Genomic DNA, 13,456 nt, shown 5'->3' on the forward strand with positions numbered 1-13,456 from the left:
TTTGTGTGCACCTCAACAGAAACTTCTATTATCTTTGATGAACCTCAATGAAAACATTGGATTCCAGTATATGAATGAACAAGTTCTGAATTTTCAACCCTAGTTACGTAGCATCAGTCTATAAGTAGACACCATAAAGCGGTGTGGTCATTCAAGGAACTTGTCAGGGGTGTCAGCAGGGTTTCATGATCAAGGGCATGCATGCACCGCTGTGGCTAAATTCAGAATAGCTTACCATAACTCCTCTGCCCTTGCGTGCCGATTTCGGCAAGTTAGGAAGAAGTGCTACTGAATTATTGAGATCTTTTCCCCTGTGCTCTCCACAGGACATCCCTGCCAGTGAAATCTTGGTGAGGTGAATGGGGAGAACAACATATGAGAAGAGACAGGAATTCAGCCCATTCTCTCCAGAGCAGAATGGTAAACACTAATAAAGGGGCATGATTAAAACACACAGAAGGTCTTAACAATTGCCTCAGAACTTGGCATGGAACTGCCATTCTGTTTTTACTACCCAAGTAAAACGCCTGCTTTTTAGAGCCAGCCCTCTTGAACGCAATATTTCGAATTTACAGGCCTCGAACTCTGTGAAAACTTGGAATCAATAACAGCTGTTTTTCGATCTTGAAATAAAACTAAAACACAGAGTTGGGTCACTAAGCTTGTTAAGATAGACTAACAAAGCAGGGAGTTTACCAACAACCATATAAGCTTTCATAAATGCGGAGCCTGAGTACAAAACACATTTTTGGTCACTAACACTGTTGCCACAAACAATGTGGTGAAACTAAAGTTCATCAGGTCAGGACAAGTAGCGGAATACGTTTATATGTAAACGTAGGTGTTCATTTGTTAATCTGCCTTGCTATTTTCCATCAACCGCCTGGATGGACAATCATTCGCATCAAATCCTCATGAGTTTCCTATGAAAAGAGCATTTTAAGACCACTAGAAAAACAACAACTGAATGTTGAGACTGCAGATACTCAGCTAATAATGTTGCATTATGAGGGATCGATATAGCAAAGCACATGGCCTGAGAGACCAGCATGCTGGGAGCTCCACAGATCTGTAGCGAGGGCATTTCAGGTTAGGTGACAGACAAACAAATGAGGGTGGTGACAAGTTCTACAGATAGCGGAAACAGCGCCTGATATGGTGGATGGATCTTTAAAATAATAATTAAAAAGACAAAAGAACGATAATTGTGCTACTGAACAAAGTAATTGTTCAATAAAGTCATTATTTTTGTTTTCTTGTGCACAAAAAGTATTTTCGCAGCTTGGTTTGAACTGATGTCACATGGACTTATTTTAATTATGTCCCTACTACGTTTCTGGGCCTTGAACATATCAGTTGCACTGCTGTCTATGGAGGGTCAGATAGCTTTCAGATTTAATGCAAAATATCTTAATTTGTGTTCCAAAGATGAACGAAGATCTTACAGGTTTAGAACGACATGAGAGTGAGTAATTAATGACAGAATTTTTGGGTGAATTATCCCTTTTATGTAAAGCATCAACAGAGATATAGATGAAAATCTACCCCAAAGTGCCATTTTAACAGTAGGCAGACCGAGTTAGGATTTCTCAACAGATATCTTCTTGCTTTCAGCAAAATATGTCAAATGTTTAGCATGAATATGCACCAAATTATAAAGTTTCAGAATGTAATTTGAAACTGCAGTTATCACGAGTAAAACCAATCGATTTGATTCAGTTTTGTCTATTGCCTCATTTAAGTGGCTCTGACTGTATATTATTTATATGATCACAACTGTTTTTCACAACTTGAATTGTACTCCAATTTCCCACATTATTTTCTACATGAGGAAATATAATTGCATTCAAAAATTATACTGACAAGGACCTAAAGTATAGATGCAATAAAGGGAGGTTGGATATAGGCTACATACAGGATGCAACATGTTCCATCGACGTTAGATCTGAGAGAAAAACAAAGTTTGACCACTAAAACACCACATAACCAAAAACCAAGAACTACCACAGAAAAAAAAGTGTGTGCATGTGCTCTTCCGTTCTTCCGAGAGTTGTATAGGGCCCCTAGCATGTATGAGCTACCCTCCAGGATAAGACTAAAATTACAAAAGAGACACAAGAAAAAGGGGGTGGGAGGTGCATGTGTGTGGCAAAGTATGACAGAAGGCCCTGTGAATGCAGAGCCAGGTCATGTGGCTCTCATTTGGGGCCACATTTCTTAAGTGCTGCAGGCATTAGTGGGTTTTATTCCCAACACCCGTTTGTTACCCTCTTTCATTAGGCTCCATACCAGCCTCTCACTGATACAGAGCCCACCCTGTGCTCCAGGCTTCAAATGACCAGTGCACCCCTTCCCCAGAGTTTATTTAATTTTTATTCGCTCTAGTAGTTTAATAGAAGGCATATTGAATCTGGCACAAATGCAGTCATGCCTGTGGGGGACGGACGTTCAATGTGTCATGCTGGTGTATAACATGCTGTCAATCATTTTACAGCATGTTATACACTGAATTTCATCCACTGAATTTGTGGATAGCCAATTTAAAATGTCAAAATACAACATATAAAAGGCTGTTTTATGGGGAAACATATGTAACTGGTCATCGTTTAATGAAAGTCGTCACAACCTTGCTTGTTAGGAAATTGATGGCAAGTTTCTTGCAAAGAAACTAACCTCCTTCTGAACCAGAATTTCAAATATTAAATGTTTTCCAAAAAATGTCCATTGTTTGTTTGTGACAAATTTTAATGGAAGTACAGTTCATTCGATGTGTTGTTTTGTTGCGTACCTTGGTTTCAATCATTTTACAGAAGGAAAACTGGAATTGGAATATTCTGTTCACAAAATATGTAGAGAAACACTTCAATATAATGAAGATTGTTACGTACGGAACATAAAATTAACAAATAAAATTATTGCCAACATTTAACAAACACTGGCACAAACTTTGACAAAATTTCTCACAAACACAGATTTCAAAGATTTCAACAGTGAACAAACTGTACTTCAGTTCCTCTCAGGCTCATTTTTGTTTGCATCAAATGTTAACTATCTAGTAGTGTTGTCACGGTACCAAAATTTCTGTATTCGGTACCGATAACAGTGAAAATCCACGGTTCTCGGTACCAATTTCAGTACCAAAGAAAAACAAAAACATGCTAATTAAAAATACACTATTTTTATTAATAAAGTCCTAACAAAAATAAAAATATGAAGCTTCACCCAAATTTAATTAGTCTCTTAATTAATTAAATTTAAACATTAAATTTTTTGGTTAATAAAGGGGCTTTACAATTCAAATTAAAACATGGAAAAAATATTGTGAGATTATTTCTTAAAAATAAAGTTTTATTAATTTCATTCAACAGTAGTAGTAGTACTGTACAGACAGAATATGCAGGATTCATTTTTTAATCGATTTTTGCGGCTTAATATTTACAGATACTAGTCCTTATGGCGGTTTGATTTAAGTGTAATGACCTACTTTTGATTAAATCTTCTAAACTTTGACAAATTCCGTGACATTCCGTGTTAAACTGTAAATTCCGTTTTTATAACTGGATTCCGAGATTCCGTCTGCGTTTTCTGTATCGCGGAATTCATAGGGCTGTACGGGTCAAGAACCAGGTTGACCGGGTACTCGGTACCACAGGTAATTGAAAAAACCTGGTACAGTGACATTTTCATTTTTTTAGTATCGACTTGGTACCGAAGTACCAGGTCTTTTGACAACACTACTATCTAGTTTCCTGGCTTTCATCTCACATACATGTTTAATTTGATTAAGCCATTGAAGATTCTTTTTTACGATTAGCCTCTCTCACGTTTGCCTCGTTTTGTCTGGTTGACGTCGCAGTGTTGAAGTCCTGCTGTTTGGTATCATGCAGTTCCATTATTTGAATGGCAGGCATCTAATCCCATGCAGCTGCCTATGTGTGCCTGTGTGTGTGTGTGGACGTGTTCTAGAGAGCCAGTGTCTAATTGAAACTCATTATTAATGAGGACAACTGGTCCACAGGGGGGGGTTGAAAGAGAGGAGTGGAAACAGGAACAGAACAAATGCGGACTCATTTCACATCCACAATTTCACATTTTCTAATTGTAAAAAAGACAATAACAGCATTTATGAGGTAGTAACAGTTGCGGCAGGGTGAGAGAATCTAAGCGCTCAGCATACACAAGAACCGAGCAAGACACGGCGACCGAATCATCATAAGTCTGTGTGTCGACCACAGCCCAACGGGGTGGGAACTATTTTTCTTTGTGTGAGACTGTGTGAATGAAAGTGTGTATATATGAGACCCAAAGTAAGAGAAAGACAGAAAGTAAAGGGAAAAGGGGGTGAATGAGCAAAAAGGGTGTAGTGAATCCAGTGACCCAAACCGCAAACACTCAGACGAGTCCCCAGACAATGGCTTTAGTGCTGAGCTGTTAGAGCCGGCCGCGGCTGATCCACAGCACCTCAGGCCACTCACGAGACAGCTGCTCCCCACTATTCATTCAGGGGGAGGGCCATCAAGTGGGAGGAATGAAGAGAAGAGACAGCACGACCAACAGCAAGACTTACGCAAGTCATGACAATTGACTAAGTATCAAACAACATTTTTGATGATGATAAAAGCTGGAATCCAGAATCACATACTGTTTGAGTAAGTACCTCACTTGATGAACCTACTTTGTGAACATTAAAAAAAAATCAAAAGTAAGGCAGATCACAATATGAGTATTTAAAGGATTAGTTCACTTTTAAAAAAACTTTTGCTGATAATTTACTCACCCCCATGTCATCCAAGATGTCCATGTCTTTCTTCAGTCGAAAAGAAATTAAGGTTTTTGATGAAAACATTTCTCCATAAAATGGACTTCATTGGGACCCAAACAGTTCAAGGTCCAAATGACAGTTTCAGTGCAGCTTCAAAGGGCTTTAAACGATACCAGACGATGAATAAGGGTCTTATCTAGCGAAACGATCGGTCATTTCAAAAATAAATAAAAAAAAGTTTAAGTTTTATAAGCACAAATGCTCGCCTTGCTCTGCTCTGTGATGCGCGTTCATGACGTCACGTAATACGCAATGATGTTGAAAAGGTCACGGTTGACTTAGGCGGAAGTACCGAGTCAGTGTTTACAAATGTGCGGAAGGAGGACCATATACACATATTCAAATGTCTTTGTGTCAGTTTATTGTTTAAAATGCCCATTTTGTGTGCGTATCCTGGGTGTTTTAATATTAAAAAGCCTACTGACTCGGTACTTCCGCCTAAGTCAACCGCGACCTTTTCCACGTCATTGCGTATTACGTGACGTCACGAACGCGCATCACAGAGCAGAGCAAGGCGAGCATTTGTGCTTATAAAACTTCAACTTTTTTATTTATTTTTGAAATGACCGATCGTTTCGCTAGATAAGACCCTTATTCATCGTCTGGTATCGTTTAAATCCCTTTGAAGCTGCACTGAAACTGTCATTTGGACCTTGAACCGTTTGGGTCCCAATGAAGTCCATTTTATGGAGAAATGTTTTCATCAAAAAACTTAATTTATTTTCGACTGAAGAAAGAAAGACATGGACAACTAGGATGACATGGGGGTGAGTAAATTATCAGCAAAAGTTTTTTTAAAAGTGAACTAATCCTTTAAGCACAAAAGACTGCTATTTAAACAAGTAGTCTACTTGTTCTGTATGTCTCTTTGTGTTTTCAGCGTCTGCTGTCCCACTACATGTGGACATGAACTTCATCTCCGGAGCTGCTCTAAGCGTCACTTCATTTCATCTGACACAAAATTGACATCATATAAAATTGTCAATTATTATACTGAAAAAGCTTTAAGAATTTATAAGACATGCTTTTCCATTATTAAAACTTAATTGAACCATTAAAATCTAGATAAATTCAAACAGAATTTGGGGAAAATAAAATGAGATTTGGGAAAAATTAAAACATTTCATAGGACCTTGACAGTGTAATAAGTTGTTGTTAATTTATTTGTTTCATGATTTCAATTAATTAGACAAGCTTTCACATTACTTAAAATGTAACCATTAAAAATGGAATTGAGAAAAAAAAAAAATTAAATTGGGGGGGATTGAATTTGGGACGTACTAGTGTTGTCAAAAATATCGATATTTCGATAAATATCGATACTGAAATATCTGAACGGTACCAATATTAATTTCCCGAAGTATCGATACACCGATACTAGCCGAGCTGTCACTTTCACTTCTCTCCAAAGGCGCGTGGACCAGCACCACATGTGACCGCACTCGTCTCCTTCGCTCTGGTTAAATAGCAAAAGTGAAGTGAATAGAAAGATGACTGCTCTGGTTGTTAAAGAACACAGCAGGAGCGCTATCTGTAAGGGATCTGTGATCTCCGCGATGCAGAGAACGCGCACGGAATCCAGTCATAAAAACGGAATTTACAGTTTAACACGGAATGTCACAGAATTTGTCAAAGTTTGGATGAATTAATCAAAAGTAGGTCATTACACTTAAATCAAATCGCGATATGGACTAGTATCTGTAAATATTAAGCTGCAAAAGTGGATTTAAATATGAATCCTGCATGTTCTGCGCATCTCTGTGTGAATGTGCTGCACCTGCGGTTGTGTTTACTAATGTGGCGCTCGCGGTGATTTCAGCGTCTGCCATCTCAATGAGGGCATAAATACATCAACAATATCTCCAGAACTGATCTGAAAGGCACTTTACCAGCATTTTACCATTTAATTTGAGTAAAACTAGCATCATATCATACACACACAGAACTTTAGAAGTATTCACGGCAACCCGTCAAAATAAAGGTTCGGTTTAACTTAGCCTATTAAAGACCGTGTGCCAGAAATAGGCTATATTACTATTATTTAGTAGAATGTACATAATACTACTACTTACTACTACTGTTCATTTTTTTAAAGAAATAATCACAAAAATATTTTAATTTTAATAGTAAATCCCCTTCATTTGCCAAAAAGTAAATGTTTAATTTTCATTAATTCAAATATAAATTAATTAAAATTGTTTTATGCCTTCATCTGATATCCAGTAAAATTTAAATACACAACACAGAATTTCTGAGGGGGAAAACACATTTCATAAGGCTACTGTAAGAATAAATAAAAATAGTTTGTATGCATTCAAATAATAGACATGCTAAAACACAGAATTTGGTAACAATAAAACATAAGGTGAGAAAAAAATAAAACATTTCATACGGCCCTAAACGTGTCATTTTTGTTACACTTTTAATAAATTAAATGTTAAATTGTATAATTTTCATGATTTTAATGAATTAGACATGTTTTTAGATTAATAGCATTTAATTTGACCATTAAAAAAAAAAAAGAGTCCAGAAAAATTAAAACTGAAAAAAACGGAATCCAGAAAAATTAAAATGGAAAATATTAAATGTAGAAAAAAATAAAACGGAATTTGGGGAAAAATAAAACGGATTTCATAGGGCCCTATATCTGGAAATATTTTGGTTATGAAGCAAATGAGAATATCAACAAATAGAACTTTGGATTTTAATTAGTACATGTATTAGTAAACGTTAGTTTCAATTAACATTTTTTTGTTCATGTAAAATATACCGCATGTTCTCGACTTGTTACATTTATCTTTAAATTAAAAAAATTACCCCCTTAATATTGTGGCAGTTTTTTTCACCGTGGTATCGAAAATGGTATCGAGTATCGATATTTTTCAAGGTATCGTATCGAAGTTAGAAATTCCAGTATCGTGACAACACTAGGACGTACTACATTCGTCATGTTGTAATTGTCATGTGACCTACAGAATCAGTTGCGTCACATCACTTGCCATTGACAAATCCTCTCTCATAGCATCATGGGATTGTGAAGTGTCCTTTGGATGCACATTCATCTGAAGTAGTATGGCATCTGAGTACTTCATTTTCTGAATAGTATGAATTTGGACTACTTTTTTCAAATACTGTTTTGTTTTTTTGCCAACTATACAGATGATATTCAGATGAAACTAAAGTCATCCATGTTGAACTGAATTTGCCTAAAAGCCCAAGAGGTAGTGGTGATGTTTAATGCCTAATGAAATAAGAATCTACAATACATAATAAAATAATAAAAAAATAAAATTGAACATTTTCGGAAACTATAAGCTAAGCTAGCAGTCTAATCGGCAAACAGTGTGCTGAGCTACTATGCAAATCAGTTAAATACAAGCTACCTAAATACACAAAGAATGAGAAATCTACATGTCTTTGGTTATATAGTGTCATATATGCTGTAACATCTACTTTACAAGACTAGTAAACAAAGTCTGGAATGTACCATGTTTCATCTGGTTTATCTTCTAGGTGAAAACTGTAAGATCAAGCATTTAGGAAAGTAATAGCACACCTCTCCTCAACAAGAGGCTTTTTTTACAAATCTGTGACACATTGATGGCAATAAGAATAAATGAGAAGCCTGCTTCTGTATCAGACGTGGAAACTGCAAACTGAGTTATCTCCAACACTATACCTCCCACTACACATCTTTAACGCCCCAATAGTACAGTCATTCAAGCTGCCCCACTCTCCTGTGTCTTTCCAAACCGTTCCTCCTCTCCTTCAGGAATGGTTCAGTGAAGCCAAGCTAATAAATAATTCACGATGTCGCTCTTTCCCCTCGCTTTAGCGCTATCGTGCAGTCATCATTTGTGGAGGCTTTCTGAATCCCGCCGCACTCAACACCCCACCCACAATTAACCCATTTCCGCACCTCCTTTTAGGCTTTTCTAGGAGGACAGAACAGGGCGCCAGAAGAGATGAGCAATGGAGAATAAATGAGACACATCACTTCTATTTCTCGCTTCAGTCTGCACCGAGAGAGCAGCACGGGAGTTAAACTGGATATCAGGCCGATCTTGAGCTCTGTCGAGGTTTCTCAGACGCCAGGATGAATGCGGACGTCACAGCGGGCATGTGCTGTGCCGCCAGTTCTAGGCGGCCAGACAGACTGACACAATTGGATTTTCATTCATTCAGCTCAAATTGAATTTAGCTGCTGATGTGTTTGGCAAAAGGGGGGAAATGGTTCCTTCCAAAAGCATTTAGCGCCTGAGCAAACGCAGACAAACTGACTCGGCCCTTCAAAGCAAGAAAGGCCACATTAACCCTTCCCTTATCATCTATATCCTTAAATTAGGTTACAAAATCATTTGACAGGTGTTTACAGTAATAGTTCTGCCAAAAATGACAATGCTGTCATTATATATTCATGTCTTTTCAAACCTGAATGCTGTTGATTTTTGGCTGTTGAACCCATAATTCTTTTGTAAAGAATCAAGATTTGGTTCATCTCATTCCGTCCTACAGGCAGAAACTTAAATCTGCAAAGCCTGTATTAAGATCTGTTAAAAGATGGACTAATGAAACAGAGTGGGACTTACAAGCCTGTTTCTCTCTCACTGATTGGACTGTTTTTGAAGCCGCTGCCATTGATCTGGACGAGCTCACAGAGACTGTAACATTTATATCAGTTTCTGTGAGGCTGTGTGCATTCCTAACAGGACTCATCTAATCTACAACAATGACAAACCATGGATCACTGCAGAACTAAGACAGCTCCGTCAGGCCAAAGAAGATGCTTACAGAAACGGGGATAAAGTATTGTATAAACAGGCCAAATACTAACTGGAAAAGGAGATCAGAGTGGCAAAGAGGAATTATTCTGACAAGCTAAGGAAAAAAATATCTTCCAGTGATCCTGCTTCAGTTTGGAAAGGTATGAAGGATATCACCAGTTACAAGACACCATCCCCCAGCACTCTGGAGAATCAACAACTGGCAGACGATTTGAACGAGTTTTATTGTCGTTTTGAAAAATCACCCCACACCCGCCCTGAACACCTCTCCACACAACCATTCACACCTCCAGCAACCCTCCTCTCCCCCACACCTACAATTCAAATCAGCAAAGATGATGTTTGCCAGGTCTTCAGAAAGAACAAAAGGAGGAAAGCACCAGGCCAAGACGGTGTGACACCAGCCTGTCTGAAATCCTGTGCTGACCAGCTGGCCCCATCTTCACACAGATCTTCAATAGATCACTGGAGCTGTGTGGAGTCCCCTCATGCTTCAAACGCTCCACCATCATAACCGTCCCAAAGAAACATTGTAGGACAACATTACTGGACTTAATGACTACAGACCTGTGGCTCTTACGTCTGTAGACATGAAATAATTTGAAAGACTGGTTTTGGCTTATCTGAAGGACATCACTGGTCCCTTACTGGACCCCCTGCAGTTTGCCTACAGAGCAAACAGGTCTGTGGATGATGCAGTCAACATGGGACTGCACTTCATCCTGCAGCATCTGGACAGACCAGGAACTTATGTGAGGATGCTGTTTGTGGACTTCAGCTCCGCTTTTAATGCTTTTTTCACGGAAACCCTTCAGAATAAACTAACCCAGCTCTCCGTCCCCATTTCTGTCTGTCAGTGGATCACCAACTTCCTGACAGACAGACAGCAGCTACTAAGGCTGGGTAAATTCGCATCCAGCACTCGTACCATCAGCACTGGAGCTCCTCAGGGCTGCGTACTCTTCCCACTGCTCTTCTCCCGCTACACCAACGACTGAACCTCTAAAGTCCCCTCTGTCAAGCTCCTGAAATTTGCAGACGACACCACACTGATCGGCCTCATCTAGGACGGTGACGAGTCTGCTTACAGACAGGAGGTTAAGGAGCTGGCTGTCTGGTGCAGTCTTAACAACCTGGAGCTTAACACGCTCAAAACTGTGGAGATGATCATGGACTTCAGGAGGAACCCCCCTGCTCTCCCCCCACTCACCATCATGAACAGCACTGTGACTGCAGTGGAGTCATTCAGATTCCTGGGCACCACCATCTCTCAGGACCTGAAGTGGGACATTCACAGACTCCATTGTCAGAAAGGCCCAGCAGAGGTTGTACTTCCTTCGCCAGCTGAGGAAGTTCAACCTGCCACAGGAGCTGCTGAAACAGTTCTACTCTGCCATCATTGAATCCATCCTCTGCACTTCAATAACTGTCTGGTTCAGCTCAGCTACCAAATCTGACCTCAGAAGACTACGGAGAGTAGTCCAGACTGCTGAGCGAATCATTGGTATAACCCTCCCCACTCTCCAAGAACTGTACTTATCCAAAGTGACCAAAAGGGCTGGTAAAATCACTCTGGACCCCTAACATCCAGCACACTCCCTCTTTGGACTGTTACCATCTGGTCGACGCTACAGAGCTCTGAGCACCAGAATGACCAGACACAGAAACAGTTTCTTCCCTCAGGCAATCCATCTCATGAACACTCAGCAATAAACGTGGAACACACAACTATAATAAATTATCCATTCACCACACTCACTTATTTTATTTTTATTTTCTCATTTCTAATTTGCACATACTTGACCTGTACATACATAGTTGTCTATATTATATATTGTGTTTTTGCTGCTTTGTACATTGCCTATTTGGATATTTGTATATTATTCTTTAATTATCTGTGTCCTGTCCTGTTGCTGTCTTTCTGTTGCACTGGGGAGCTTCTGTCACTACAACAAATTCCTTGTGTGTGTAAACATACTTGGCCAATAAAGCTCATTCTGATTTGTTTGTAATTATTTACTATTTGAAGTCATGCTTTTATGGTGAACCTGGTCACTAAGGACTTATGTCGAATGGAAAAGAGCTGCATGAACAGAAGAAATATAAAGCATATAAATATATGGCAGCTACAAGAGCCAATAACTAAACTTGTTTTGGTATTTTGCCTAAATTATTAAAATATGAAATAGTAAAAATCTAAATTAATTTTTTTACATTTGAATAAAATTAAATAAATGAAAATCTTAAAATGTAACAACAAATTAACAACAAAAAATGTTTAAGTACTAAAATTGAAATGAAATAGAAATATAAAAAAGAAAAAAACATGGAACAAGCAAATACAATTACTAAAATGAAAAATACATTGAAAATATTTAATTTCAGTAAGCACTAATACCATACAAATAATACTAAAACAATTCTGGTAACAATATATAAATTCATTCTCACATATAGTTTTAAAATTAGATTAGGTACAAGGGAAATACATTTAAATAAAAATTATAATGCCTGGTTGAATTATTCTATTAAAAATAAATCTCATATTAATGCAAAATTAAAATCCATCAATTAATTGACAGATGAGCCACATTGTGGCAACTGTATGACTAAACCTCTGGGAATGGATTCATTTGCAAAGCAGCCTGATTGCAATAATTGCTGGGTACATTTACATGGCAAGGCCCCTGTGGGTTTCCAGTGCTGTCCATGCAGTTTTCAGACAGCAGGTTCTGTCTGCTTTGAGGCCTGATCCATTAATCCAGCATGCAGGGAGATGTTAGTGCGAACAAGTGCTCAAACAGGTGCAACACCTTATCAAAGAGCTCAGAAAAAAAAGGAGCAGAAATTAAACAAATGCTTTAAAGGACTGCGTCCAGCAGAGTATTCAAATCAGGTTGATAAGTGATTCTCTTTGAATTACCGTTGTCCCGTGAAACAGGAGAGCACAGATGAGTCTAGGCCTGTCATTTGCCATGTGGGGAAGTTAGTGGAAGAGAGAGGCAGAAACTCTGTTGTGTTTCTGAGGCAGAGACTCTTGTTGTCACTCTGTTGTGCATGATAGATGTTAAACGCCAAACGTGTTAAAAGTGGAACAAAATAGCGGTACTCGTTTGAACTGCGCGCCACACTGAACTTTTATCCGCTCGCCTCAAAAGAAAACAGCGCAGCGCGAGCTTAGAGCGAATGCATTTATTACAGTGACCAGTCGCGATCACGTGCTAAACAACGCTGTGAAATCCAGTAAGAAGCACTCGAGTTCAGCTCAGAGTTCTCCAGAAAAAATCACGTCTCTTTAATTTAAACTATAGTTTAAAGCCAAATAAATCGGAGCTGTTTTTCTCATCAACACTGATGAAGAAACAACGATCTAGTTAGAAGACGTTTCAATCCACACATCACCCACATTTACCATAGTTTTACTGTAGTAACACTAACGGTAACAATGGTAAGGTGGCAGAAAAGTAGGATATTCATATTGAGTATAATTATATTCAGGGCTCTGAACCGGTTCAAGGAACAAAAACCGGAAACTAACGAAATTGACTGGAACAGAACCGGAAACAGAAACGAAATCTAATTTTATAGTTCCAAACAGAATCGAAAATTTGAAATGGCCATTAACTGATTAATAACGTTATTTTATCGTACCATTTAATATTTGAAATTTGCTGTCAACCAATCAGGAATTCAAGTAGTACAGACTGCAAATGTGATTCTGACGCATCCAGCGAGTGAAATGCCTGCCCGCGCTCAGCTGTGAACTCTAGACGCAATGGCAATGAATTCTGCTACCATCTGTTTTAATGGGAGGTAGCTAAATCTGACAGGGTGCACAAGTCATCAGAAC

At 38.5% G+C, this 13,456-nt stretch overlaps 1 protein-coding gene across 1 annotated transcript in view; it reads right to left on the bottom strand.

Moving 5' to 3' along the window:
- The window catches only part of trit1 (tRNA isopentenyltransferase 1), a 57,526-nt gene that overhangs the window by 30,394 nt on the left and 13,676 nt on the right, over positions 1-13,456 (bottom strand). The gene's annotated exons all lie outside the window — the stretch shown is intronic.

The sequence above is a fragment of the Barbus barbus genome (assembly GCF_936440315.1).
Source record: "Barbus barbus genome assembly, chromosome: 27".
Taxonomy (NCBI): domain Eukaryota; kingdom Metazoa; phylum Chordata; class Actinopteri; order Cypriniformes; family Cyprinidae; genus Barbus; species Barbus barbus.